The following is a 27,651-nucleotide window of genomic DNA, read 5'->3' on the forward strand; positions in this document are numbered from 1 at the left end:
ATGTTGCAGTAGTGGCTTCTTTGGAAGGGATGGGATTAACTTCTGCTGGGAGTAAATTTTGTATTTGTGACCAAATGAATGTGGGTGAGCCAGGGCTGTGGGAGGCATGGTTGAGCAGGGGTGGTGCGGCCTGTCGTGCTGCTGAGCCCCAGCTCTCCAGGGAGCAGGCTGGTGGCAACATCTGCTGGCAGGGGACACAGGTGGGACAGCAGATCCCCGGATGGCAGGGAGAGGCCAGAGCTGACACCAAGTCTGCTGGGTGCGGGATGGTTCCCCCGGCAAGGGAACTCCTGTGTGGGTGCGGGCAGGTCACTCCTTGGTGGGTGCCGGAGGAGCGGCTCCTCGCCGTCCACCGTGAGCACAGTCGCGGATGGATATGGATGGCGGGACCAGGGCGAAGGAGGACCCGAGGCACTGGGGCAAATCCAACTGGGTTTATTTGGGGGAAGCCCGAGGGTCCAAGGAGGGAGGGAATCAGGACTACAAGTGCAGTTGAAGCGAGCTGGTGTCAGGGGTGAGCTGGTGGGCCGAAGCGGGATGGCAGGGGGTTTATAAAGGGGAAAGTGTAGGCAGGGTCGAGGTACAAATCAAGCAGTGGGTAGAGGGCTCGGAGGAGAGGACAAGGTTGGGTGATGGTGGGTGCACCTATGAGGATGTGGGGAGAGGGTGGTGTGGTTACAGAGTCCGGTGGGGGAGTGAGGAAGAGGGAATATTCCAGAAGGGAGGGAGTGGACAAGAGGTGATTGATGTTGATACGGTAGAATCCTCCCAGGGCGCCTCTGCCCCATCTTCCCTTTCCCCTCCTCCCACAGGAATGTGCTGTCAACCCTGGGGACGTAGATCTGTGTTCGTTAGAGTGAGAGAAGCTTGAAGGAAGTTTGAAGAAAATTACTGGGAAATACATATGCGTTCTCATAGTGTAAAAAAACTTTATTTTTTGTGTATGTCTATCCGTCTATGTATTTATGTATCAATGTATGGATGTATGTATGTATGGACCTATCTGTCTATCTATCTATCTATCTATCTATCTATCTATCTATCTAAACTATCTATCTATCTTTCTTTCTTTATCTATTTATATTATTTGATTATGTGTCTTTGATGGGTGAGGGTGATGGGGGTGTGGGCAGGCTGACATTTGGTGCTGCTGTGTAATTGTGGCCGGCTGTAGGGTTTTTTTGCCCGCCGTTGTTGCTGCCAGACGTGTCTCATGCGAATCGGCCCAGGCTGGGAGCGGATGTCCATCGTGGATCCGTGGAAGATCCATGGAGGCCTGTATGGACGTTGTGGCCGTGGTGCTGGACTGTTGGCAGCCAAAGTGCCCTCAGACAGCCCCAGCGCTGCCTGTGTGGAAGTGCTGGGGCTGCTTTCATCAGCACTCTGGGCTGGCCCAGTGTCAATCCTGCGGCGTTTTGCTGGTGGGCCGTATGACACCACTGAGGCACTGTCTTTCTTTGGATAGCCACGTTTGAAGGCACACCGAGGGCAAGAGGAAGAGCTGGTGGTCTTGGCCAGGCACTTGCCCTGGGAGAGCTGTGATGCTACCTGGCTGGAAGTGCTGGGTGTGCAGGTGTCAGCACTCTGGGCTGGCCCAGTGTCAATCCTGCGGCGTTTTGCTGGTGGGCCGTATGACACCACTGAGGCACTGTCTTTCTTCGGATAGCCACGTTTGAAGGCACACCGAGGGCAAGAGGAAGAGCCGGTGGTCTTGGCCAGGCACTTGCCCTGGTAGAGCTGTGGTGCTGCCTGGTTGGGAGTGCTGGGTGTGCAGGTGTCAGCACTGTGGGCTGGCCCATCCTGGATCCTGCAGGCTTCTGCAGGAGGGCTGTGCGTTGCCCCTGACTGTATTTCTTCCTCAGTGTGGCACTGCTTTAAGGCCTGCTGAGGGCTGATGGAGCAGCTGCTCTTGGTGAGCACCGTGTCCTGGGACAGAGTCAGCAGTTCTGTGCTTGAGGTTTTGGGGCCCACAAGGTCTGATTTGCCAGTGGAACCTGCAAAGAGGGGCAGCAGCAAGGTTGTAAGGACAGTCCCCAGGCTGCAGGCAGGAGAGGCCGCTGTGGTATCCCGCCCTTTCCAGGAGCCAAGCCGTGTGACAAAGGCCCTGGTGCTAGGCCCGTTGTAGTCCCTGTGTGGATTGCATAGTGCTGAAAGCTTTGTTGCCTACCAGTGTTGGTGGCAGCACAGGTGCTGCACTCCCAGGAGCAGGTGCTGTTCCCCAAAGAGGAGCAGAGTCGGTGGATGCCCTCAGCAGCACAGGAGCTGCAGAGGCGCAGTTGCCAGGGTCTGGAGGAGCAAGGAGGTGGTGAGGAGAAAGTGTCAGGGCAGGGAGTGCCTGGCAGAGCCCTTGTGCGTAATTCTACATCCCTGTGCTTGTGGGGAGCCAGATCCCCCTCAGATCGCTGCATTGCTGCTTTGGCAGCTTACCCGTGTGCCTGCGAGTGCTCCCTGCCTCCTGGACAAAGGCACGTTGTGGCATCGCAGCGGCCGTGCCTCTGATCTGAGGGTCCGACCTCTGGGTCACTCTGCCATGATGGGGGTCTGCCAGAGAAGGGAGGGAAAGAGCTGAGCCCACATCAGGCAGGTGGCCGCAGTCACTGCTCCTTTGCCTGTCCCATTTGCAGGGACTGGTTGGAGCTGAGGGCAAGAGGGACAGGCCAGAGGGTGGGCAGGCCCGGCAGGGCAGTCCCTAGGCGGGCACTGTGCTTGTGCCTGGTGCCTTGTGAGCTGGGAGGAGAAAAGCCAACCTCTTAGAGAGTCGGATCCCCATGGTGAGCATTTCCGTCATGAACGGCTCTTGTTTGAGGCAACGCGGGCATCGGAAGTCAATGCCAGCGTGCAGAGCCAGTCTCTGGATGCAGTGCCGGTGGAAGCGGGCGTCTTGGCACGCGGGACACGCCATGGTTATGTAGGAGATGTTGTCTTCCACCGTGTCCAGGCAGATGGTGCAGGTGTTGTCCTGGCTTGAACGTGGCCGCAGTGCCTGCTGTGGGCGGTGCTCCCAGCAGAAGGACCTGTGAGGAAGATGGAGGAGATGGGTGAGGGAAGGGTGAAGTGCAGAGCCCTTGGGCTGTGCTGGCAGTGTGGGTTCAGGAGGTGTGAGGGAGCCCCAGCCCCTGTGTGGGTTCTGTCCCTGTGTGTGGCATGTTGCTGGCAACCATGGGTTCCCGCCTTTTGCTTTCAATCAAATGTAAAGGGCTTGGAGAGAAATGCAGGGGTTCTGAGGGTGAGGGTGGGCAGCCCTTACCTGTAGGCCCCGAAGTACTGGGTGACACATTGTCCGTCTGGGGCACAGGGCAGGTGGAAGGTGCGGTCGCAGCCCGTCTGGCAGCAGGTGATGGTGGCCCCCATCTTGCAGCAGATGAAACAGGTCTGGAAAGAGCACAGCAGCCCCATGAATGTCAGGACTGGAGCTTTTTGGTCTGTTTGCATCTCCAGACAGTGAGTGGAATGTGGGCAGAGCCAGGTCAGAGTCCCCAGAGCCACGTGCGCACGAGGCCCCTGCAAGAGCCAGGCCTGGGGCTTCTTTGCTGGGGAGCAGGAGGAGGTGGCCAAGCCTCTCCTGGTGCAAAGCTGCCTGCTCCTCCTGCCAGGTCATGCCCACCTTCTTGGCTGCTGCCCTGATGATGCGCCTGGTGTCCCCAACGAGAAAGTGTCCAGTGTCCTCGCGTGGGTAAAGCCCAGTGGCGAGGATCTGCAAGGCAGGGAAGGCCGAGAGCTTGTTAGGTCAGGGAGGCAGGGCCCTTGTGGGCTGAAAGCTGGAGGGAGTCTCAAGAGAATTCACCTGGCAGTAGGTGTGGACACAGAGCTTGAACTTCATTCTCTTGTCCCCACAGAGTTCGTTGTCCTGGGTGTGGTGGCACAGCATGCAGGCTGCAGAGACAGAGCAAGTGCCCCGGGCATGAGCAGGTCTGTGGGGCTGGGCAAGTGTCCATGCAGGATCAGCCCCAGGGCCCTGCAGAGTCTTTGCTCTGCTGGCTGAAGGGCAGAGCAGGTCAGGCGTGGCTGCCCCAGCAAGTGCCCAGAGCTCAGCCCAGTGTGGGAGCTCCTGCCTGGGCCTGGCCTGGTTCTTGGCTCCTCACTGACTTCCTTGCAATGCCCTGTGCCAGTGCCAGGGAGCTGTGGGGAGGGAGGCTTCTGCTCTTACCTTTTTCCTTGGGGAGAGTTTCTGGCCGTGCCCTCTTGGATCCTGAGGAGGTTGATGGTGAGCGGCCGGAGCGTCTCTTGCGCTGGCCTGCTGGCATTTCTCCTCTTCACACGCTGCACTACTCCTAAGTCAGGGGAGAGATGTGTGTGAGCTGTGTCAGAGGCAGCAGAAGCCTCTGACTTACCCTGGTGCCTGAGCAGCCTCAGGCAAGCTCCTTCTCCACGACCTCTCCTCGACTCTGAGGGTGGTGTTGATGTGCAGGCGTTATTTGTGGCTTAGGCCAGGGTGATGATGTCACTGGGCCACTGTGACATGGGCAGCACTGATGTGTGGTGATGGGCGATGGTGGTGCCGTGCCCATCCCAAGTGGTGATGTTGCAGTAGTGGCTTCTTTGGAAGGGATGGGATTAACTTCTGCTGGGAGTAAATTTTGTATTTGTGACCAAATGAATGTGGGTGAGCCAGGGCTGTGGGAGGCATGGTTGAGCAGGGGTGGTGCGGCCTGTCGTGCTGCTGAGCCCCAGCTCTCCAGGGAGCAGGCTGGTGGCAACATCTGCTGGCAGGGGACACAGGTGGGACAGCAGATCCCCGGATGGCAGGGAGAGGCCAGAGCTGACACCAAGTCTGCTGGGTGCGGGATGGTTCCCCCGGCAAGGGAACTCCTGTGTGGGTGCGGGCAGGTCACTCCTTGGTGGGTGCTGGAGGAGCGGCTCCTCGCCGTCCACCGTGAGCACAGTCGCGGATGGATATGGATGGCGGGACCAGGGCGAAGGAGGACCCGAGGCACTGGGGCAAATGCAACTGGGTTTATTTGGGGGAAGCCCGAGGGTCCAAGGAGGGAGGGAATCAGGACTACAAGTGCAGTTGAAGCGAGCTGGTGTCAGGGGTGAGCTGGTGGGCCGAAGCGGGATGGCAGGGGGTTTATAAAGGGGAAAGTGTAGGCAGGGTCGAGGTACAAATCAAGCAGTGGGTAGAGGGCTCGGAGGAGAGGACAAGGTTGGGTGATGGTGGGTGCACCTATGAGGATGTGGGGAGAGGGTGGTGTGCTTACAGAGTCCGGTGGGGGAGTGAGGAAGAGGGAATATTCCAGAAGGGAGGGAGTGGACAAGAGGTGATTGATGTTGATACGGTAGAATCCTCCCAGGGCGCCTCTGCCCCATCTTCCCTTTCCCCTCCTCCCACAGGAATGTGCTGTCAACCCTGGGGACGTAGATCTGTGTTCGTTAGAGTGAGAGAAGCTTGAAGGAAGTTTGAAGAAAATTACTGGGAAATACATATGCGTTCTCATAGTGTAAAAAAACTTTATTTTTTGTGTATGTCTATCCGTCTATGTATTTATGTATCAATGTATGGATGTATGTATGTATGGACCTATCTGTCTATCTATCTATCTATCTATCTATCTATCTATCTATCTATCTAAACTATCTATCTATCTTTCTTTCTTTATCTATTTATATTATTTGATTATGTGTCTTTGATGGGTGAGGGTGATGGGGGTGTGGGCAGGCTGACATTTGGTGCTGCTGTGTAATTGTGGCCGGCTGTAGGGTTTTTTTGCCCGCCGTTGTTGCTGCCAGACGTGTCTCATGCGAATCGGCCCAGGCTGGGAGCGGATGTCCATCGTGGATCCGTGGAAGATCCATGGAGGCCTGTATGGACGTTGTGGCCGTGGTGCTGGACTGTTGGCAGCCAAAGTGCCCTCAGACAGCCCCAGCGCTGCCTGTGTGGAAGTGCTGGGGCTGCTTTCATCAGCACTCTGGGCTGGCCCAGTGTCAATCCTGCGGCGTTTTGCTGGTGGGCCGTATGACACCACTGAGGCACTGTCTTTCTTTGGATAGCCACGTTTGAAGGCACACCGAGGGCAAGAGGAAGAGCTGGTGGTCTTGGCCAGGCACTTGCCCTGGGAGAGCTGTGATGCTACCTGGCTGGAAGTGCTGGGTGTGCAGGTGTCAGCACTCTGGGCTGGCCCAGTGTCAATCCTGCGGCGTTTTGCTGGTGGGCCGTATGACACCACTGAGGCACTGTCTTTCTTCGGATAGCCACGTTTGAAGGCACACCGAGGGCAAGAGGAAGAGCCGGTGGTCTTGGCCAGGCACTTGCCCTGGTAGAGCTGTGGTGCTGCCTGGTTGGGAGTGCTGGGTGTGCAGGTGTCAGCACTGTGGGCTGGCCCATCCTGGATCCTGCAGGCTTCTGCAGGAGGGCTGTGCGTTGCCCCTGACTGTATTTCTTCCTCAGTGTGGCACTGCTTTAAGGCCTGCTGAGGGCTGATGGAGCAGCTGCTCTTGGTGAGCACCGTGTCCTGGGACAGAGTCAGCAGTTCTGTGCTTGAGGTTTTGGGGCCCACAAGGTCTGATTTGCCAGTGGAACCTGCAAAGAGGGGCAGCAGCAAGGTTGTAAGGACAGTCCCCAGGCTGCAGGCAGGAGAGGCCGCTGTGGTATCCCGCCCTTTCCAGGAGCCAAGCCGTGTGACAAAGGCCCTGGTGCTAGGCCCGTTGTAGTCCCTGTGTGGATTGCATAGTGCTGAAAGCTTTGTTGCCTACCAGTGTTGGTGGCAGCACAGGTGCTGCACTCCCAGGAGCAGGTGCTGTTCCCCAAAGAGGAGCAGAGTCGGTGGATGCCCTCAGCAGCACAGGAGCTGCAGAGGCGCAGTTGCCAGGGTCTGGAGGAGCAAGGAGGTGGTGAGGAGAAAGTGTCAGGGCAGGGAGTGCCTGGCAGAGCCCTTGTGCGTAATTCTACATCCCTGTGCTTGTGGGGAGCCAGATCCCCCTCAGATCGCTGCATTGCTGCTTTGGCAGCTTACCCGTGTGCCTGCGAGTGCTCCCTGCCTCCTGGACAAAGGCACGTTGTGGCATCGCAGCGGCCGTGCCTCTGATCTGAGGGTCCGACCTCTGGGTCACTCTGCCATGATGGGGGTCTGCCAGAGAAGGGAGGGAAAGAGCTGAGCCCACATCAGGCAGGTGGCCGCAGTCACTGCTCCTTTGCCTGTCCCATTTGCAGGGACTGGTTGGAGCTGAGGGCAAGAGGGACAGGCCAGAGGGTGGGCAGGCCCGGCAGGGCAGTCCCTAGGCGGGCACTGTGCTTGTGCCTGGTGCCTTGTGAGCTGGGAGGAGAAAAGCCAACCTCTTAGAGAGTCGGATCCCCATGGTGAGCATTTCCGTCATGAACGGCTCTTGTTTGAGGCAACGCGGGCATCGGAAGTCAATGCCAGCGTGCAGAGCCAGTCTCTGGATGCAGTGCCGGTGGAAGCGGGCGTCTTGGCACGCGGGACACGCCATGGTTATGTAGGAGATGTTGTCTTCCACCGTGTCCAGGCAGATGGTGCAGGTGTTGTCCTGGCTTGAACGTGGCCGCAGTGCCTGCTGTGGGCGGTGCTCCCAGCAGAAGGACCTGTGAGGAAGATGGAGGAGATGGGTGAGGGAAGGGTGAAGTGCAGAGCCCTTGGGCTGTGCTGGCAGTGTGGGTTCAGGAGGTGTGAGGGAGCCCCAGCCCCTGTGTGGGTTCTGTCCCTGTGTGTGGCATGTTGCTGGCAACCATGGGTTCCCGCCTTTTGCTTTCAATCAAATGTAAAGGGCTTGGAGAGAAATGCAGGGGTTCTGAGGGTGAGGGTGGGCAGCCCTTACCTGTAGGCCCCGAAGTACTGGGTGACACATTGTCCGTCTGGGGCACAGGGCAGGTGGAAGGTGCGGTCGCAGCCCGTCTGGCAGCAGGTGATGGTGGCCCCCATCTTGCAGCAGATGAAACAGGTCTGGAAAGAGCACAGCAGCCCCATGAATGTCAGGACTGGAGCTTTTTGGTCTGTTTGCATCTCCAGACAGTGAGTGGGATGTGGGCAGAGCCAGGTCAGAGTCCCCAGAGCCACGTGCGCACGAGGCCCCTGCAAGAGCCAGGCCTGGGGCTTCTTTGCTGGGGAGCAGGAGGAGGTGGCCAAGCCTCTCCTGGTGCAAAGCTGCCTGCTCCTCCTGCCAGGTCATGCCCACCTTCTTGGCTGCTGCCCTGATGATGCGCCTGGTGTCCCCAACGAGAAAGTGTCCAGTGTCCTCGCGTGGGTAAAGCCCAGTGGCGAGGATCTGCAAGGCAGGGAAGGCCGAGAGCTTGTTAGGTCAGGGAGGCAGGGCCCTTGTGGGCTGAAAGCTGGAGGGAGTCTCAAGAGAATTCACCTGGCAGTAGGTGTGGACACAGAGCTTGAACTTCATTCTCTTGTCCCCACAGAGTTCGTTGTCCTGGGTGTGGTGGCACAGCATGCAGGCTGCAGAGACAGAGCAAGTGCCCCGGGCATGAGCAGGTCTGTGGGGCTGGGCAAGTGTCCATGCAGGATCAGCCCCAGGGCCCTGCAGAGTCTTTGCTCTGCTGGCTGAAGGGCAGAGCAGGTCAGGCGTGGCTGCCCCAGCAAGTGCCCAGAGCTCAGCCCAGTGTGGGAGCTCCTGCCTGGGCCTGGCCTGGTTCTTGGCTCCTCACTGACTTCCTTGCAATGCCCTGTGCCAGTGCCAGGGAGCTGTGGGGAGGGAGGCTTCTGCTCTTACCTTTTTCCTTGGGGAGAGTTTCTGGCCGTGCCCTCTTGGATCCTGAGGAGGTTGATGGTGAGCGGCCGGAGCGTCTCTTGCGCTGGCCTGCTGGCATTTCTCCTCTTCACACGCTGCACTACTCCTAAGTCAGGGGAGAGATGTGTGTGAGCTGTGTCAGAGGCAGCAGAAGCCTCTGACTTACCCTGGTGCCTGAGCAGCCTCAGGCAAGCTCCTTCTCCACGACCTCTCCTCGACTCTGAGGGTGGTGTTGATGTGCAGGCGTTATTTGTGGCTTAGGCCAGGGTGATGATGTCACTGGGCCACTGTGACATGGGCAGCACTGATGTGTGGTGATGGGCGATGGTGGTGCCGTGCCCATCCCAAGTGGTGATGTTGCAGTAGTGGCTTCTTTGGAAGGGATGGGATTAACTTCTGCTGGGAGTAAATTTTGTATTTGTGACCAAATGAATGTGGGTGAGCCAGGGCTGTGGGAGGCATGGTTGAGCAGGGGTGGTGCGGCCTGTCGTGCTGCTGAGCCCCAGCTCTCCAGGGAGCAGGCTGGTGGCAACATCTGCTGGCAGGGGACACAGGTGGGACAGCAGATCCCCGGATGGCAGGGAGAGGCCAGAGCTGACACCAAGTCTGCTGGGTGCGGGATGGTTCCCCCGGCAAGGGAACTCCTGTGTGGGTGCGGGCAGGTCACTCCTTGGTGGGTGCTGGAGGAGCGGCTCCTCGCCGTCCACCGTGAGCACAGTCGCGGATGGATATGGATGGCGGGACCAGGGCGAAGGAGGACCCGAGGCACTGGGGCAAATGCAACTGGGTTTATTTGGGGGAAGCCCGAGGGTCCAAGGAGGGAGGGAATCAGGACTACAAGTGCAGTTGAAGCGAGCTGGTGTCAGGGGTGAGCTGGTGGGCCGAAGCGGGATGGCAGGGGGTTTATAAAGGGGAAAGTGTAGGCAGGGTCGAGGTACAAATCAAGCAGTGGGTAGAGGGCTCGGAGGAGAGGACAAGGTTGGGTGATGGTGGGTGCACCTATGAGGATGTGGGGAGAGGGTGGTGTGGTTACAGAGTCCGGTGGGGGAGTGAGGAAGAGGGAATATTCCAGAAGGGAGGGAGTGGACAAGAGGTGATTGATGTTGATACGGTAGAATCCTCCCAGGGCGCCTCTGCCCCATCTTCCCTTTCCCCTCCTCCCACAGGAATGTGCTGTCAACCCTGGGGACGTAGATCTGTGTTCGTTAGAGTGAGAGAAGCTTGAAGGAAGTTTGAAGAAAATTACTGGGAAATACATATGCGTTCTCATAGTGTAAAAAAACTTTATTTTTTGTGTATGTCTATCCGTCTATGTATTTATGTATCAATGTATGGATGTATGTATGTATGGACCTATCTGTCTATCTATCTATCTATCTATCTATCTATCTATCTATCTATCTATCTAAACTATCTATCTATCTTTCTTTCTTTATCTATTTATATTATTTGATTATGTGTCTTTGATGGGTGAGGGTGATGGGGGTGTGGGCAGGCTGACATTTGGTGCTGCTGTGTAATTGTGGCCGGCTGTAGGGTTTTTTTGCCCGCCGTTGTTGCTGCCAGACGTGTCTCATGCGAATCGGCCCAGGCTGGGAGCGGATGTCCATCGTGGATCCGTGGAAGATCCATGGAGGCCTGTATGGACGTTGTGGCCGTGGTGCTGGACTGTTGGCAGCCAAAGTGCCCTCAGACAGCCCCAGCGCTGCCTGTGTGGAAGTGCTGGGGCTGCTTTCATCAGCACTCTGGGCTGGCCCAGTGTCAATCCTGCGGCGTTTTGCTGGTGGGCCGTATGACACCACTGAGGCACTGTCTTTCTTTGGATAGCCACGTTTGAAGGCACACCGAGGGCAAGAGGAAGAGCTGGTGGTCTTGGCCAGGCACTTGCCCTGGGAGAGCTGTGATGCTACCTGGCTGGAAGTGCTGGGTGTGCAGGTGTCAGCACTCTGGGCTGGCCCAGTGTCAATCCTGCGGCGTTTTGCTGGTGGGCCGTATGACACCACTGAGGCACTGTCTTTCTTCGGATAGCCACGTTTGAAGGCACACCGAGGGCAAGAGGAAGAGCCGGTGGTCTTGGCCAGGCACTTGCCCTGGTAGAGCTGTGGTGCTGCCTGGTTGGGAGTGCTGGGTGTGCAGGTGTCAGCACTGTGGGCTGGCCCATCCTGGATCCTGCAGGCTTCTGCAGGAGGGCTGTGCGTTGCCCCTGACTGTATTTCTTCCTCAGTGTGGCACTGCTTTAAGGCCTGCTGAGGGCTGATGGAGCAGCTGCTCTTGGTGAGCACCGTGTCCTGGGACAGAGTCAGCAGTTCTGTGCTTGAGGTTTTGGGGCCCACAAGGTCTGATTTGCCAGTGGAACCTGCAAAGAGGGGCAGCAGCAAGGTTGTAAGGACAGTCCCCAGGCTGCAGGCAGGAGAGGCCGCTGTGGTATCCCGCCCTTTCCAGGAGCCAAGCCGTGTGACAAAGGCCCTGGTGCTAGGCCCGTTGTAGTCCCTGTGTGGATTGCATAGTGCTGAAAGCTTTGTTGCCTACCAGTGTTGGTGGCAGCACAGGTGCTGCACTCCCAGGAGCAGGTGCTGTTCCCCAAAGAGGAGCAGAGTCGGTGGATGCCCTCAGCAGCACAGGAGCTGCAGAGGCGCAGTTGCCAGGGTCTGGAGGAGCAAGGAGGTGGTGAGGAGAAAGTGTCAGGGCAGGGAGTGCCTGGCAGAGCCCTTGTGCGTAATTCTACATCCCTGTGCTTGTGGGGAGCCAGATCCCCCTCAGATCGCTGCATTGCTGCTTTGGCAGCTTACCCGTGTGCCTGCGAGTGCTCCCTGCCTCCTGGACAAAGGCACGTTGTGGCATCGCAGCGGCCGTGCCTCTGATCTGAGGGTCCGACCTCTGGGTCACTCTGCCATGATGGGGGTCTGCCAGAGAAGGGAGGGAAAGAGCTGAGCCCACATCAGGCAGGTGGCCGCAGTCACTGCTCCTTTGCCTGTCCCATTTGCAGGGACTGGTTGGAGCTGAGGGCAAGAGGGACAGGCCAGAGGGTGGGCAGGCCCGGCAGGGCAGTCCCTAGGCGGGCACTGTGCTTGTGCCTGGTGCCTTGTGAGCTGGGAGGAGAAAAGCCAACCTCTTAGAGAGTCGGATCCCCATGGTGAGCATTTCCGTCATGAACGGCTCTTGTTTGAGGCAACGCGGGCATCGGAAGTCAATGCCAGCGTGCAGAGCCAGTCTCTGGATGCAGTGCCGGTGGAAGCGGGCGTCTTGGCACGCGGGACACGCCATGGTTATGTAGGAGATGTTGTCTTCCACCGTGTCCAGGCAGATGGTGCAGGTGTTGTCCTGGCTTGAACGTGGCCGCAGTGCCTGCTGTGGGCGGTGCTCCCAGCAGAAGGACCTGTGAGGAAGATGGAGGAGATGGGTGAGGGAAGGGTGAAGTGCAGAGCCCTTGGGCTGTGCTGGCAGTGTGGGTTCAGGAGGTGTGAGGGAGCCCCAGCCCCTGTGTGGGTTCTGTCCCTGTGTGTGGCATGTTGCTGGCAACCATGGGTTCCCGCCTTTTGCTTTCAATCAAATGTAAAGGGCTTGGAGAGAAATGCAGGGGTTCTGAGGGTGAGGGTGGGCAGCCCTTACCTGTAGGCCCCGAAGTACTGGGTGACACATTGTCCGTCTGGGGCACAGGGCAGGTGGAAGGTGCGGTCGCAGCCCGTCTGGCAGCAGGTGATGGTGGCCCCCATCTTGCAGCAGATGAAACAGGTCTGGAAAGAGCACAGCAGCCCCATGAATGTCAGGACTGGAGCTTTTTGGTCTGTTTGCATCTCCAGACAGTGAGTGGGATGTGGGCAGAGCCAGGTCAGAGTCCCCAGAGCCACGTGCGCACGAGGCCCCTGCAAGAGCCAGGCCTGGGGCTTCTTTGCTGGGGAGCAGGAGGAGGTGGCCAAGCCTCTCCTGGTGCAAAGCTGCCTGCTCCTCCTGCCAGGTCATGCCCACCTTCTTGGCTGCTGCCCTGATGATGCGCCTGGTGTCCCCAACGAGAAAGTGTCCAGTGTCCTCGCGTGGGTAAAGCCCAGTGGCGAGGATCTGCAAGGCAGGGAAGGCCGAGAGCTTGTTAGGTCAGGGAGGCAGGGCCCTTGTGGGCTGAAAGCTGGAGGGAGTCTCAAGAGAATTCACCTGGCAGTAGGTGTGGACACAGAGCTTGAACTTCATTCTCTTGTCCCCACAGAGTTCGTTGTCCTGGGTGTGGTGGCACAGCATGCAGGCTGCAGAGACAGAGCAAGTGCCCCGGGCATGAGCAGGTCTGTGGGGCTGGGCAAGTGTCCATGCAGGATCAGCCCCAGGGCCCTGCAGAGTCTTTGCTCTGCTGGCTGAAGGGCAGAGCAGGTCAGGCGTGGCTGCCCCAGCAAGTGCCCAGAGCTCAGCCCAGTGTGGGAGCTCCTGCCTGGGCCTGGCCTGGTTCTTGGCTCCTCACTGACTTCCTTGCAATGCCCTGTGCCAGTGCCAGGGAGCTGTGGGGAGGGAGGCTTCTGCTCTTACCTTTTTCCTTGGGGAGAGTTTCTGGCCGTGCCCTCTTGGATCCTGAGGAGGTTGATGGTGAGCGGCCGGAGCGTCTCTTGCGCTGGCCTGCTGGCATTTCTCCTCTTCACACGCTGCACTACTCCTAAGTCAGGGGAGAGATGTGTGTGAGCTGTGTCAGAGGCAGCAGAAGCCTCTGACTTACCCTGGTGCCTGAGCAGCCTCAGGCAAGCTCCTTCTCCACGACCTCTCCTCGACTCTGAGGGTGGTGTTGATGTGCAGGCGTTATTTGTGGCTTAGGCCAGGGTGATGATGTCACTGGGCCACTGTGACATGGGCAGCACTGATGTGTGGTGATGGGCGATGGTGGTGCCGTGCCCATCCCAAGTGGTGATGTTGCAGTAGTGGCTTCTTTGGAAGGGATGGGATTAACTTCTGCTGGGAGTAAATTTTGTATTTGTGACCAAATGAATGTGGGTGAGCCAGGGCTGTGGGAGGCATGGTTGAGCAGGGGTGGTGCGGCCTGTCGTGCTGCTGAGCCCCAGCTCTCCAGGGAGCAGGCTGGTGGCAACATCTGCTGGCAGGGGACACAGGTGGGACAGCAGATCCCCGGATGGCAGGGAGAGGCCAGAGCTGACACCAAGTCTGCTGGGTGCGGGATGGTTCCCCCGGCAAGGGAACTCCTGTGTGGGTGCGGGCAGGTCACTCCTTGGTGGGTGCTGGAGGAGCGGCTCCTCGCCGTCCACCGTGAGCACAGTCGCGGATGGATATGGATGGCGGGACCAGGGCGAAGGAGGACCCGAGGCACTGGGGCAAATGCAACTGGGTTTATTTGGGGGAAGCCCGAGGGTCCAAGGAGGGAGGGAATCAGGACTACAAGTGCAGTTGAAGCGAGCTGGTGTCAGGGGTGAGCTGGTGGGCCGAAGCGGGATGGCAGGGGGTTTATAAAGGGGAAAGTGTAGGCAGGGTCGAGGTACAAATCAAGCAGTGGGTAGAGGGCTCGGAGGAGAGGACAAGGTTGGGTGATGGTGGGTGCACCTATGAGGATGTGGGGAGAGGGTGGTGTGCTTACAGAGTCCGGTGGGGGAGTGAGGAAGAGGGAATATTCCAGAAGGGAGGGAGTGGACAAGAGGTGATTGATGTTGATACGGTAGAATCCTCCCAGGGCGCCTCTGCCCCATCTTCCCTTTCCCCTCCTCCCACAGGAATGTGCTGTCAACCCTGGGGACGTAGATCTGTGTTCGTTAGAGTGAGAGAAGCTTGAAGGAAGTTTGAAGAAAATTACTGGGAAATACATATGCGTTCTCATAGTGTAAAAAAACTTTATTTTTTGTGTATGTCTATCCGTCTATGTATTTATGTATCAATGTATGGATGTATGTATGTATGGACCTATCTGTCTATCTATCTATCTATCTATCTATCTATCTATCTATCTATCTAAACTATCTATCTATCTTTCTTTCTTTATCTATTTATATTATTTGATTATGTGTCTTTGATGGGTGAGGGTGATGGGGGTGTGGGCAGGCTGACATTTGGTGCTGCTGTGTAATTGTGGCCGGCTGTAGGGTTTTTTTGCCCGCCGTTGTTGCTGCCAGACGTGTCTCATGCGAATCGGCCCAGGCTGGGAGCGGATGTCCATCGTGGATCCGTGGAAGATCCATGGAGGCCTGTATGGACGTTGTGGCCGTGGTGCTGGACTGTTGGCAGCCAAAGTGCCCTCAGACAGCCCCAGCGCTGCCTGTGTGGAAGTGCTGGGGCTGCTTTCATCAGCACTCTGGGCTGGCCCAGTGTCAATCCTGCGGCGTTTTGCTGGTGGGCCGTATGACACCACTGAGGCACTGTCTTTCTTTGGATAGCCACGTTTGAAGGCACACCGAGGGCAAGAGGAAGAGCTGGTGGTCTTGGCCAGGCACTTGCCCTGGGAGAGCTGTGATGCTACCTGGCTGGAAGTGCTGGGTGTGCAGGTGTCAGCACTCTGGGCTGGCCCAGTGTCAATCCTGCGGCGTTTTGCTGGTGGGCCGTATGACACCACTGAGGCACTGTCTTTCTTCGGATAGCCACGTTTGAAGGCACACCGAGGGCAAGAGGAAGAGCCGGTGGTCTTGGCCAGGCACTTGCCCTGGTAGAGCTGTGGTGCTGCCTGGTTGGGAGTGCTGGGTGTGCAGGTGTCAGCACTGTGGGCTGGCCCATCCTGGATCCTGCAGGCTTCTGCAGGAGGGCTGTGCGTTGCCCCTGACTGTATTTCTTCCTCAGTGTGGCACTGCTTTAAGGCCTGCTGAGGGCTGATGGAGCAGCTGCTCTTGGTGAGCACCGTGTCCTGGGACAGAGTCAGCAGTTCTGTGCTTGAGGTTTTGGGGCCCACAAGGTCTGATTTGCCAGTGGAACCTGCAAAGAGGGGCAGCAGCAAGGTTGTAAGGACAGTCCCCAGGCTGCAGGCAGGAGAGGCCGCTGTGGTATCCCGCCCTTTCCAGGAGCCAAGCCGTGTGACAAAGGCCCTGGTGCTAGGCCCGTTGTAGTCCCTGTGTGGATTGCATAGTGCTGAAAGCTTTGTTGCCTACCAGTGTTGGTGGCAGCACAGGTGCTGCACTCCCAGGAGCAGGTGCTGTTCCCCAAAGAGGAGCAGAGTCGGTGGATGCCCTCAGCAGCACAGGAGCTGCAGAGGCGCAGTTGCCAGGGTCTGGAGGAGCAAGGAGGTGGTGAGGAGAAAGTGTCAGGGCAGGGAGTGCCTGGCAGAGCCCTTGTGCGTAATTCTACATCCCTGTGCTTGTGGGGAGCCAGATCCCCCTCAGATCGCTGCATTGCTGCTTTGGCAGCTTACCCGTGTGCCTGCGAGTGCTCCCTGCCTCCTGGACAAAGGCACGTTGTGGCATCGCAGCGGCCGTGCCTCTGATCTGAGGGTCCGACCTCTGGGTCACTCTGCCATGATGGGGGTCTGCCAGAGAAGGGAGGGAAAGAGCTGAGCCCACATCAGGCAGGTGGCCGCAGTCACTGCTCCTTTGCCTGTCCCATTTGCAGGGACTGGTTGGAGCTGAGGGCAAGAGGGACAGGCCAGAGGGTGGGCAGGCCCGGCAGGGCAGTCCCTAGGCGGGCACTGTGCTTGTGCCTGGTGCCTTGTGAGCTGGGAGGAGAAAAGCCAACCTCTTAGAGAGTCGGATCCCCATGGTGAGCATTTCCGTCATGAACGGCTCTTGTTTGAGGCAACGCGGGCATCGGAAGTCAATGCCAGCGTGCAGAGCCAGTCTCTGGATGCAGTGCCGGTGGAAGCGGGCGTCTTGGCACGCGGGACACGCCATGGTTATGTAGGAGATGTTGTCTTCCACCGTGTCCAGGCAGATGGTGCAGGTGTTGTCCTGGCTTGAACGTGGCCGCAGTGCCTGCTGTGGGCGGTGCTCCCAGCAGAAGGACCTGTGAGGAAGATGGAGGAGATGGGTGAGGGAAGGGTGAAGTGCAGAGCCCTTGGGCTGTGCTGGCAGTGTGGGTTCAGGAGGTGTGAGGGAGCCCCAGCCCCTGTGTGGGTTCTGTCCCTGTGTGTGGCATGTTGCTGGCAACCATGGGTTCCCGCCTTTTGCTTTCAATCAAATGTAAAGGGCTTGGAGAGAAATGCAGGGGTTCTGAGGGTGAGGGTGGGCAGCCCTTACCTGTAGGCCCCGAAGTACTGGGTGACACATTGTCCGTCTGGGGCACAGGGCAGGTGGAAGGTGCGGTCGCAGCCCGTCTGGCAGCAGGTGATGGTGGCCCCCATCTTGCAGCAGATGAAACAGGTCTGGAAAGAGCACAGCAGCCCCATGAATGTCAGGACTGGAGCTTTTTGGTCTGTTTGCATCTCCAGACAGTGAGTGGGATGTGGGCAGAGCCAGGTCAGAGTCCCCAGAGCCACGTGCGCACGAGGCCCCTGCAAGAGTCAGGCCTGGGGCTTCTTTGCTGGGGAGCAGGAGGAGGTGGCCAAGCCTCTCCTGGTGCAAAGCTGCCTGCTCCTCCTGCCAGGTCATGCCCACCTTCTTGGCTGCTGCCCTGATGATGCGCCTGGTGTCCCCAGCGAGAAAGTGTCCAGTGTCCTCGCGTGGGTAAAGCCCAGTGGCGAGGATCTGCAAGGCAGGGAAGGCCGAGAGCTTGTTAGGTCAGGGAGGCAGGGCCCTTGTGGGCTGAAAGCTGGAGGGAGTCTCAAGAGAATTCACCTGGCAGTAGGTGTGGACACAGAGCTTGAACTTCATTCTCTTGTCCCCACAGAGTTCGTTGTCCTGGGTGTGGTGGCACAGCATGCAGGCTGCAGAGACAGAGCAAGTGCCCCGGGCATGAGCAGGTCTGTGGGGCTGGGCAAGTGTCCATGCAGGATCAGCCCCAGGGCCCTGCAGAGTCTTTGCTCTGCTGGCTGAAGGGCAGAGCAGGTCAGGCGTGGCTGCCCCAGCAAGTGCCCAGAGCTCAGCCCAGTGTGGGAGCTCCTGCCTGGGCCTGGCCTGGTTCTTGGCTCCTCACTGACTTCCTTGCAATGCCCTGTGCCAGTGCCAGGGAGCTGTGGGGAGGGAGGCTTCTGCTCTTACCTTTTTCCTTGGGGAGAGTTTCTGGCCGTGCCCTCTTGGATCCTGAGGAGGTTGATGGTGAGCGGCCGGAGCGTCTCTTGCGCTGGCCTGCTGGCATTTCTCCTCTTCACACGCTGCACTACTCCTAAGTCAGGGGAGAGATGTGTGTGAGCTGTGTCAGAGGCAGCAGAAGCCTCTGACTTACCCTGGTGCCTGAGCAGCCTCAGGCAAGCTCCTTCTCCACGACCTCTCCTCGACTCTGAGGGTGGTGTTGATGTGCAGGCGTTATTTGTGGCTTAGGCCAGGGTGATGATGTCACTGGGCCACTGTGACATGGGCAGCACTGATGTGTGGTGATGGGCGATGGTGGTGCCGTGCCCATCCCAAGTGGTGATGTTGCAGTAGTGGCTTCTTTGGAAGGGATGGGATTAACTTCTGCTGGGAGTAAATTTTGTATTTGTGACCAAATGAATGTGGGTGAGCCAGGGCTGTGGGAGGCATGGTTGAGCAGGGGTGGTGCGGCCTGTCGTGCTGCTGAGCCCCAGCTCTCCAGGGAGCAGGCTGGTGGCAACATCTGCTGGCAGGGGACACAGGTGGGACAGCAGATCCCCGGATGGCAGGGAGAGGCCAGAGCTGACACCAAGTCTGCTGGGTGCGGGATGGTTCCCCCGGCAAGGGAACTCCTGTGTGGGTGCGGGCAGGTCACTCCTTGGTGGGTGCTGGAGGAGCGGCTCCTCGCCGTCCACCGTGAGCACAGTCGCGGATGGATATGGATGGCGGGACCAGGGCGAAGGAGGACCCGAGGCACTGGGGCAAATGCAACTGGGTTTATTTGGGGGAAGCCCGAGGGTCCAAGGAGGGAGGGAATCAGGACTACAAGTGCAGTTGAAGCGAGCTGGTGTCAGGGGTGAGCTGGTGGGCCGAAGCGGGATGGCAGGGGGTTTATAAAGGGGAAAGTGTAGGCAGGGTCGAGGTACAAATCAAGCAGTGGGTAGAGGGCTCGGAGGAGAGGACAAGGTTGGGTGATGGTGGGTGCACCTATGAGGATGTGGGGAGAGGGTGGTGTGGTTACAGAGTCCGGTGGGGGAGTGAGGAAGAGGGAATATTCCAGAAGGGAGGGAGTGGACAAGAGGTGATTGATGTTGATACGGTAGAATCCTCCCAGGGCGCCTCTGCCCCATCTTCCCTTTCCCCTCCTCCCACAGGAATGTGCTGTCAACCCTGGGGACGTAGATCTGTGTTCGTTAGAGTGAGAGAAGCTTGAAGGAAGTTTGAAGAAAATTACTGGGAAATACATATGCGTTCTCATAGTGTAAAAAAACTTTATTTTTTGTGTATGTCTATCCGTCTATGTATTTATGTATCAATGTATGGATGTATGTATGTATGGACCTATCTGTCTATCTATCTATCTATCTATCTATCTATCTATCTATCTATCTATCTAAACTATCTATCTATCTTTCTTTCTTTATCTATTTATATTATTTGATTATGTGTCTTTGATGGGTGAGGGTGATGGGGGTGTGGGCAGGCTGACATTTGGTGCTGCTGTGTAATTGTGGCCGGCTGTAGGGTTTTTTTGCCCGCCGTTGTTGCTGCCAGACGTGTCTCATGCGAATCGGCCCAGGCTGGGAGCGGATGTCCATCGTGGATCCGTGGAAGATCCATGGAGGCCTGTATGGACGTTGTGGCCGTGGTGCTGGACTGTTGGCAGCCAAAGTGCCCTCAGACAGCCCCAGCGCTGCCTGTGTGGAAGTGCTGGGGCTGCTTTCATCAGCACTCTGGGCTGGCCCAGTGTCAATCCTGCGGCGTTTTGCTGGTGGGCCGTATGACACCACTGAGGCACTGTCTTTCTTTGGATAGCCACGTTTGAAGGCACACCGAGGGCAAGAGGAAGAGCTGGTGGTCTTGGCCAGGCACTTGCCCTGGGAGAGCTGTGATGCTACCTGGCTGGAAGTGCTGGGTGTGCAGGTGTCAGCACTCTGGGCTGGCCCAGTGTCAATCCTGCGGCGTTTTGCTGGTGGGCCGTATGACACCACTGAGGCACTGTCTTTCTTCGGATAGCCACGTTTGAAGGCACACCGAGGGCAAGAGGAAGAGCCGGTGGTCTTGGCCAGGCACTTGCCCTGGTAGAGCTGTGGTGCTGCCTGGTTGGGAGTGCTGGGTGTGCAGGTGTCAGCACTGTGGGCTGGCCCATCCTGGATCCTGCAGGCTTCTGCAGGAGGGCTGTGCGTTGCCCCTGACTGTATTTCTTCCTCAGTGTGGCACTGCTTTAAGGCCTGCTGAGGGCTGATGGAGCAGCTGCTCTTGGTGAGCACCGTGTCCTGGGACAGAGTCAGCAGTTCTGTGCTTGAGGTTTTGGGGCCCACAAGGTCTGATTTGCCAGTGGAACCTGCAAAGAGGGGCAGCAGCAAGGTTGTAAGGACAGTCCCCAGGCTGCAGGCAGGAGAGGCCGCTGTGGTATCCCGCCCTTTCCAGGAGCCAAGCCGTGTGACAAAGGCCCTGGTGCTAGGCCCGTTGTAGTCCCTGTGTGGATTGCATAGTGCTGAAAGCTTTGTTGCCTACCAGTGTTGGTGGCAGCACAGGTGCTGCACTCCCAGGAGCAGGTGCTGTTCCCCAAAGAGGAGCAGAGTCGGTGGATGCCCTCAGCAGCACAGGAGCTGCAGAGGCGCAGTTGCCAGGGTCTGGAGGAGCAAGGAGGTGGTGAGGAGAAAGTGTCAGGGCAGGGAGTGCCTGGCAGAGCCCTTGTGCGTAATTCTACATCCCTGTGCTTGTGGGGAGCCAGATCCCCCTCAGATCGCTGCATTGCTGCTTTGGCAGCTTACCCGTGTGCCTGCGAGTGCTCCCTGCCTCCTGGACAAAGGCACGTTGTGGCATCGCAGCGGCCGTGCCTCTGATCTGAGGGTCCGACCTCTGGGTCACTCTGCCATGATGGGGGTCTGCCAGAGAAGGGAGGGAAAGAGCTGAGCCCACATCAGGCAGGTGGCCGCAGTCACTGCTCCTTTGCCTGTCCCATTTGCAGGGACTGGTTGGAGCTGAGGGCAAGAGGGACAGGCCAGAGGGTGGGCAGGCCCGGCAGGGCAGTCCCTAGGCGGGCACTGTGCTTGTGCCTGGTGCCTTGTGAGCTGGGAGGAGAAAAGCCAACCTCTTAGAGAGTCGGATCCCCATGGTGAGCATTTCCGTCATGAACGGCTCTTGTTTGAGGCAACGCGGGCATCGGAAGTCAATGCCAGCGTGCAGAGCCAGTCTCTGGATGCAGTGCCGGTGGAAGCGGGCGTCTTGGCACGCGGGACACGCCATGGTTATGTAGGAGATGTTGTCTTCCACCGTGTCCAGGCAGATGGTGCAGGTGTTGTCCTGGCTTGAACGTGGCCGCAGTGCCTGCTGTGGGCGGTGCTCCCAGCAGAAGGACCTGTGAGGAAGATGGAGGAGATGGGTGAGGGAAGGGTGAAGTGCAGAGCCCTTGGGCTGTGCTGGCAGTGTGGGTTCAGGAGGTGTGAGGGAGCCCCAGCCCCTGTGTGGGTTCTGTCCCTGTGTGTGGCATGTTGCTGGCAACCATGGGTTCCCGCCTTTTGCTTTCAATCAAATGTAAAGGGCTTGGAGAGAAATGCAGGGGTTCTGAGGGTGAGGGTGGGCAGCCCTTACCTGTAGGCCCCGAAGTACTGGGTGACACATTGTCCGTCTGGGGCACAGGGCAGGTGGAAGGTGCGGTCGCAGCCCGTCTGGCAGCAGGTGATGGTGGCCCCCATCTTGCAGCAGATGAAACAGGTCTGGAAAGAGCACAGCAGCCCCATGAATGTCAGGACTGGAGCTTTTTGGTCTGTTTGCATCTCCAGACAGTGAGTGGGATGTGGGCAGAGCCAGGTCAGAGTCCCCAGAGCCACGTGCGCACGAGGCCCCTGCAAGAGTCAGGCCTGGGGCTTCTTTGCTGGGGAGCAGGAGGAGGTGGCCAAGCCTCTCCTGGTGCAAAGCTGCCTGCTCCTCCTGCCAGGTCATGCCCACCTTCTTGGCTGCTGCCCTGATGATGCGCCTGGTGTCCCCAGCGAGAAAGTGTCCAGTGTCCTCGCGTGGGTAAAGCCCAGTGGCGAGGATCTGCAAGGCAGGGAAGGCCGAGAGCTTGTTAGGTCAGGGAGGCAGGGCCCTTGTGGGCTGAAAGCTGGAGGGAGTCTCAAGAGAATTCACCTGGCAGTAGGTGTGGACACAGAGCTTGAACTTCATTCTCTTGTCCCCACAGAGTTCGTTGTCCTGGGTGTGGTGGCACAGCATGCAGGCTGCAGAGACAGAGCAAGTGCCCCGGGCATGAGCAGGTCTGTGGGGCTGGGCAAGTGTCCATGCAGGATCAGCCCCAGGGCCCTGCAGAGTCTTTGCTCTGCTGGCTGAAGGGCAGAGCAGGTCAGGCGTGGCTGCCCCAGCAAGTGCCCAGAGCTCAGCCCAGTGTGGGAGCTCCTGCCTGGGCCTGGCCTGGTTCTTGGCTCCTCACTGACTTCCTTGCAACGCCCTGTGCCAGTGCCAGGGAGCTGTGGGGAGGGAGGCTTCTGCTCTTACCTTTTTCCTTGGGGAGAGTTTCTGGCCGTGCCCTCTTGGATCCTGAGGAGGTTGATGGTGAGCGGCCGGAGCGTCTCTTGCGCTGGCCTGCTGGCATTTCTCCTCTTCACACGCTGCACTACTCCTAAGTCAGGGGAGAGATGTGTGTGAGCTGTGTCAGAGGCAGCAGAAGCCTCTGACTTACCCTGGTGCCTGAGCAGCCTCAGGCAAGCTCCTTCTCCACGACCTCTCCTCGACTCTGAGGGTGGTGTTGATGTGCAGGCGTTATTTGTGGCTTAGGCCAGGGTGATGATGTCACTGGGCCACTGTGACATGGGCAGCACTGATGTGTGGTGATGGGCGATGGTGGTGCCGTGCCCATCCCAAGTGGTGATGTTGCAGTAGTGGCTTCTTTGGAAGGGATGGGATTAACTTCTGCTGGGAGTAAATTTTGTATTTGTGACCAAATGAATGTGGGTGAGCCAGGGCTGTGGGAGGCATGGTTGAGCAGGGGTGGTGCGGCCTGTCGTGCTGCTGAGCCCCAGCTCTCCAGGGAGCAGGCTGGTGGCAACATCTGCTGGCAGGGGACACAGGTGGGACAGCAGATTCCCGGATGGCAGGGAGAGGCCAGAGCTGACACCAAGTCTGCTGGGTGCGGGATGGTTCCCCCGGCAAGGGAACTCCTGTGTGGGTGCGGGCAGGTCACTCCTTGGTGGGTGCCGGAGGAGCGGCTCCTCGCCGTCCACCGTGAGCACAGTCGCGGATGGATATGGATGGCGGGACCAGGGCGAAGGAGGACCCGAGGCACTGGGGCAAATCCAACTGGGTTTATTTGGGGGAAGCCCGAGGGTCCAAGGAGGGAGGGAATCAGGACTACAAGTGCAGTTGAAGCGAGCCGGTGTCAGGGGTGAGCTGGTGGGCCGAAGCGGGATGGCAGGGGGTTTATAAAGGGGAAAGTGTAGGCAGGGTCGAGGTACAAATCAAGCAGTGGGTAGAGGGCTCGGAGGAGAGGACAAGGTTGGGTGATGGTGGGTGCACCTATGAGGATGTGGGGAGAGGGTGGTGTGCTTACAGAGTCCGGTGGGGGAGTGAGGAAGAGGGAATATTCCAGAAGGGAGGGAGTGGACAAGAGGTGATTGATGTTGATACGGTAGAATCCTCCCAGGGCGCCTCTGCCCCATCTTCCCTTTCCCCTCCTCCCACAGGAATGTGCTGTCAACCCTGGGGACGTAGATCTGTGTTCGTTAGAGTGAGAGAAGCTTGAAGGAAGTTTGAAGAAAATTACTGGGAAATACATATGCGTTCTCATAGTGTAAAAAAACTTTATTTTTTGTGTATGTCTATCCGTCTATGTATTTATGTATCAATGTATGGATGTATGTATGTATGGACCTATCTGTCTATCTATCTATCTATCTATCTATCTATCTATCTATCTAAACTATCTATCTATCTTTCTTTCTTTATCTATTTATATTATTTGATTATGTGTCTTTGATGGGTGAGGGTGATGGGGGTGTGGGCAGGCTGACATTTGGTGCTGCTGTGTAATTGTGGCCGGCTGTAGGGTTTTTTTGCCCGCCGTTGTTGCTGCCAGACGTGTCTCATGCGAATCGGCCCAGGCTGGGAGCGGATGTCCATCGTGGATCCGTGGAAGATCCATGGAGGCCTGTATGGACGTTGTGGCCGTGGTGCTGGACTGTTGGCAGCCAAAGTGCCCTCAGACAGCCCCAGCGCTGCCTGTGTGGAAGTGCTGGGGCTGCTTTCATCAGCACTCTGGGCTGGCCCAGTGTCAATCCTGCGGCGTTTTGCTGGTGGGCCGTATGACACCACTGAGGCACTGTCTTTCTTTGGATAGCCACGTTTGAAGGCACACCGAGGGCAAGAGGAAGAGCTGGTGGTCTTGGCCAGGCACTTGCCCTGGGAGAGCTGTGATGCTACCTGGCTGGAAGTGCTGGGCTTGCAGGTGTCAGCACTCTGGGCTGGCCCAGTGTCAATCCTGCGGCGTTTTGCGGGTGGGCCGTATGACACCACTGAGGCACTGTCTTTCTTCGGATAGCCACGTTTGAAGGCACACCGAGGGCAAGAGGAAGAGCCGGTGGTCTTGGCCAGGCACTTGCCCTGGTAGAGCTGTGGTGCTGCCTGGTTGGGAGTGCTGGGTGTGCAGGTGTCAGCACTGTGGGCTGGCCCATCCTGGATCCTGCAGGCTTCTGCAGGAGGGCTGTGCGTTGCCCCTGACTGTATTTCTTCCTCAGTGTGGCACTGCTTTAAGGCCTGCTGAGGGCTGATGGAGCAGCTGCTCTTGGTGAGCACCGTGTCCTGGGACAGAGTCAGCAGTTCTGTGCTTGAGGTTTTGGGGCCCACAAGGTCTGATTTGCCAGTGGAACCTGCAAAGAGGGGCAGCAGCAAGGTTGTAAGGACAGTCCCCAGGCTGCAGGCAGGAGAGGCCGCTGTGGTATCCCGCCCTTTCCAGGAGCCAAGCCGTGTGACAAAGGCCCTGGTGCTAGGCCCGTTGTAGTCCCTGTGTGGATTGCATAGTGCTGAAAGTTTTGTTGCCTACCAGTGTTGGTGGCAGCACAGGTGCTGCACTCCCAGGAGCAGGTGCTGTTCCCCAAAGAGGAGCAGAGTCGGTGGATGCCCTCAGCAGCACAGGAGCTGCAGAGCCGCAGTTGCCAGGGTCTGGAGGAGGAAGGAGGTGGTGAGGACAAAGTGTCAGGGCAGGGAGTGCCTGGCAGAGCCCTTGTGCGTAATTCTACATCCCTGTGCTTGTGGGGAGCCAGATCCCCCTCAGATCGCTGCATTGCTGCTTTGGCAGCTTACCCGTGTGCCTGCGAGTGCTCCCTGCCTCCTGGACAAAGGCACCTTGTGGCATCGCAGCGGCCGTGCCTCTGATCTGAGGGTCCGACCTCTGGGTCACTCTGCCATGATGGGGGTCTGCCAGAGAAGGGAGGGAAAGAGCTGAGCCCACATCAGGCAGGTGGCCGCAGTCACTGCTCCTTTGCCTGTCCCATTTGCAGGGACTGGTTGGAGCTGAGGGCAAGAGGGACAGGCCAGAGGGTGGGTAGGCCTGGCAGGGCAGTCCCTAGGCGGGCACTGTGCTTGTGCCTGGTGCCTTGTGAGCTGGGAGGAGAAAAGCCAACCTCTTAGAGAGTCGGATCCCCATGGTGAGCATTTCCGTCATGAACGGCTCTTGTTTGAGGCAACGCGGGCATCGGAAGTCAATGCCAGCGTGCAGAGCCAGTCTCTGGATGCAGTGCCGGTGGAAGCGGGCGTCTTGGCACGCGGGACACGCCATGGTTATGTAGGAGATGTTGTCTTCCACCGTGTCCAGGCAGATGGTGCAGGTGTTGTCCTGGCTTGAACGTGGCCGCAGTGCCTGCTGTGGGCGGTGCTCCCAGCAGAAGGACCTGTGAGGAAGATGGAGGAGATGGGTGAGGGAAGGGTGAAGTGCAGAGCCCTTGGGCTGTGCTGGCAGTGTGGGTTCAGGAGGTGTGAGGGAGCCCCAGCCCCTGTGTGGGTTCTGTCCCTGTGTGTGGCATGTTGCTGGCAACCATGGGTTCCCGCCTTTTGCTTTCAATCAAATGTAAAGGGCTTGGAGAGAAATGCAGGGGTTCTGAGGGTGAGGGTGGGCAGCCCTTACCTGTAGGCCCCGAAGTACTGGGTGACACATTGTCCGTCTGGGGCACAGGGCAGGTGGAAGGTGCGGTCGCAGCCCGTCTGGCAGCAGGTGATGGTGGCCCCCATCTTGCAGCAGATGAAACAGGTCTGGAAAGAGCACAGCAGCCCCATGAATGTCAGGACTGGAGCTTTTTGGTCTGTTTGCATCTCCAGACAGTGAGTGGGATGTGGGCAGAGCCAGGTCAGAGTCCCCAGAGCCACGTGCGCACGAGGCCCCTGCAAGAGCCAGGCCTGGGGCTTCTTTGCTGGGGAGCAGGAGGAGGTGGCCAAGCCTCTCCTGGTGCAAAGCTGCCTGCTCCTCCTGCCAGGTCATGCCCACCTTCTTGGCTGCTGCCCTGATGATGCGCCTGGTGTCCCCAGCGAGAAAGTGTCCAGTGTCCTCGCGTGGGTAAAGCCCAGTGGCGAGGATCTGCAAGGCAGGGAAGGCCGAGAGCTTGTTAGGTCAGGGAGGCAGGGCCCTTGTGGGCTGAAAGCTGGAGGGAGTCTCAAGAGAATTCACCTGGCAGTAGGTGTGGACACAGAGCTTGAACTTCATTCTCTTGTCCCCACAGAGTTCGTTGTCCTGGGTGTGGTGGCACAGCATGCAGGCTGCAGAGACAGAGCAAGTGCCCCGGGCATGAGCAGGTCTGTGGGGCTGGGCAAGTGTCCATGCAGGATCAGCCCCAGGGCCCTGCAGAGTCTTTGCTCTGCTGGCTGAAGGGCAGAGCAGGTCAGGCGTGGCTGCCCCAGCAAGTGCCCAGAGCTCAGCCCAGTGTGGGAGCTCCTGCCTGGGCCTGGCCTGGTTCTTGGCTCCTCACTGACTTCCTTGCAACGCCCTGTGCCAGTGCCAGGGAGCTGTGGGGTGCTTCTGCTCTTACCTTTTTCCTTGGGGAGAGTTTCTGGCCGTGCCCTCTTGGATCCTGAGGAGGTTGATGGTGAGCGGCCGGAGCGTCTCTTGCGCTGGCCTGCTGGCATTTCTCCTCTTCACACGCTGCACTACTCCTAAGTCAGGGGAGAGATGTGTGTGAGCTGTGTCAGAGGCAGCAGAAGCCTCTGACTTACCCTGGTGCCTGAGCAGCCTCAGGCAAGCTCCTTCTCCACGACCTCTCCTCGACTCTGAGGGTGGTGTTGATGTGCAGGCGTTATTTGTGGCTTAGGCCAGGGTGATGATGTCACTGGGCCACTGTGACATGGGCAGCACTGATGTGTGGTGATGGGCGATGGTGGTGCCGTGCCCATCCCAAGTGGTGATGTTGCAGTAGTGGCTTCTTTGGAAGGGATGGGATTAACTTCTGCTGGGAGTAAATTTTGTATTTGTGACCAAATGAATGTGGGTGAGCCAGGGCTGTGGGAGGCATGGTTGAGCAGGGGTGGTGCGGCCTGTCGTGCTGCTGAGCCCCAGCTCTCCAGGGAGCAGGCTGGTGGCAACATCTGCTGGCAGGGGACACAGGTGGGACAGCAGATCCCCGGATGGCAGGGAGAGGCCAGAGCTGACACCAAGTCTGCTGGGTGCGGGATGGTTCCCCCGGCAAGGGAACTCCTGTGTGGGTGCGGGCAGGTCACTCCTTGGTGGGTGCCGGAGGAGCGGCTCCTCGCCGTCCACCGTGAGCACAGTCGCGGATGGATATGGATGGCGGGACCAGGGCGAAGGAGGACCCGAGGCACTGGGGCAAATGCAACTGGGTTTATTTGGGGGAAGCCCGAGGGTCCAAGGAGGGAGGGAATCAGGACTACAAGTGCAGTTGAAGCGAGCTGGTGTCAGGGGTGA

At 58.3% G+C, this 27,651-nt stretch overlaps 6 pseudogenes; all 6 read right to left on the reverse strand.

The window, feature by feature from the left end:
- Positions 1-1,858: 1,858 nt before the first annotated feature.
- LOC128937501 (PHD finger protein 7-like) lies at positions 1,859-3,432 on the reverse strand (annotated as a pseudogene).
- A 2,949-nt stretch (positions 3,433-6,381) lies between these two features.
- Positions 6,382-7,955, reverse strand: LOC128937502 (PHD finger protein 7-like; annotated as a pseudogene).
- A 2,953-nt stretch (positions 7,956-10,908) lies between these two features.
- Positions 10,909-12,482, reverse strand: LOC128937503 (PHD finger protein 7-like; annotated as a pseudogene).
- A 2,949-nt stretch (positions 12,483-15,431) lies between these two features.
- LOC128937504 (PHD finger protein 7-like) lies at positions 15,432-17,005 on the reverse strand (annotated as a pseudogene).
- Positions 17,006-19,958: 2,953 nt separating this feature from the next.
- Positions 19,959-21,532, reverse strand: LOC128937505 (PHD finger protein 7-like; annotated as a pseudogene).
- A 2,945-nt stretch (positions 21,533-24,477) lies between these two features.
- On the reverse strand, positions 24,478-26,051 carry LOC128937506 (PHD finger protein 7-like; annotated as a pseudogene).
- Positions 26,052-27,651: the final 1,600 nt, after the last annotated feature.

This window comes from Melozone crissalis, unplaced genomic scaffold (genome assembly GCF_028551555.1).
Source record: "Melozone crissalis strain CALT ecotype California unplaced genomic scaffold, PUWL_Pcris_2 ptg000019l_1, whole genome shotgun sequence".
Classification (NCBI taxonomy): Eukaryota; Metazoa; Chordata; class Aves; order Passeriformes; family Passerellidae; genus Melozone; species Melozone crissalis.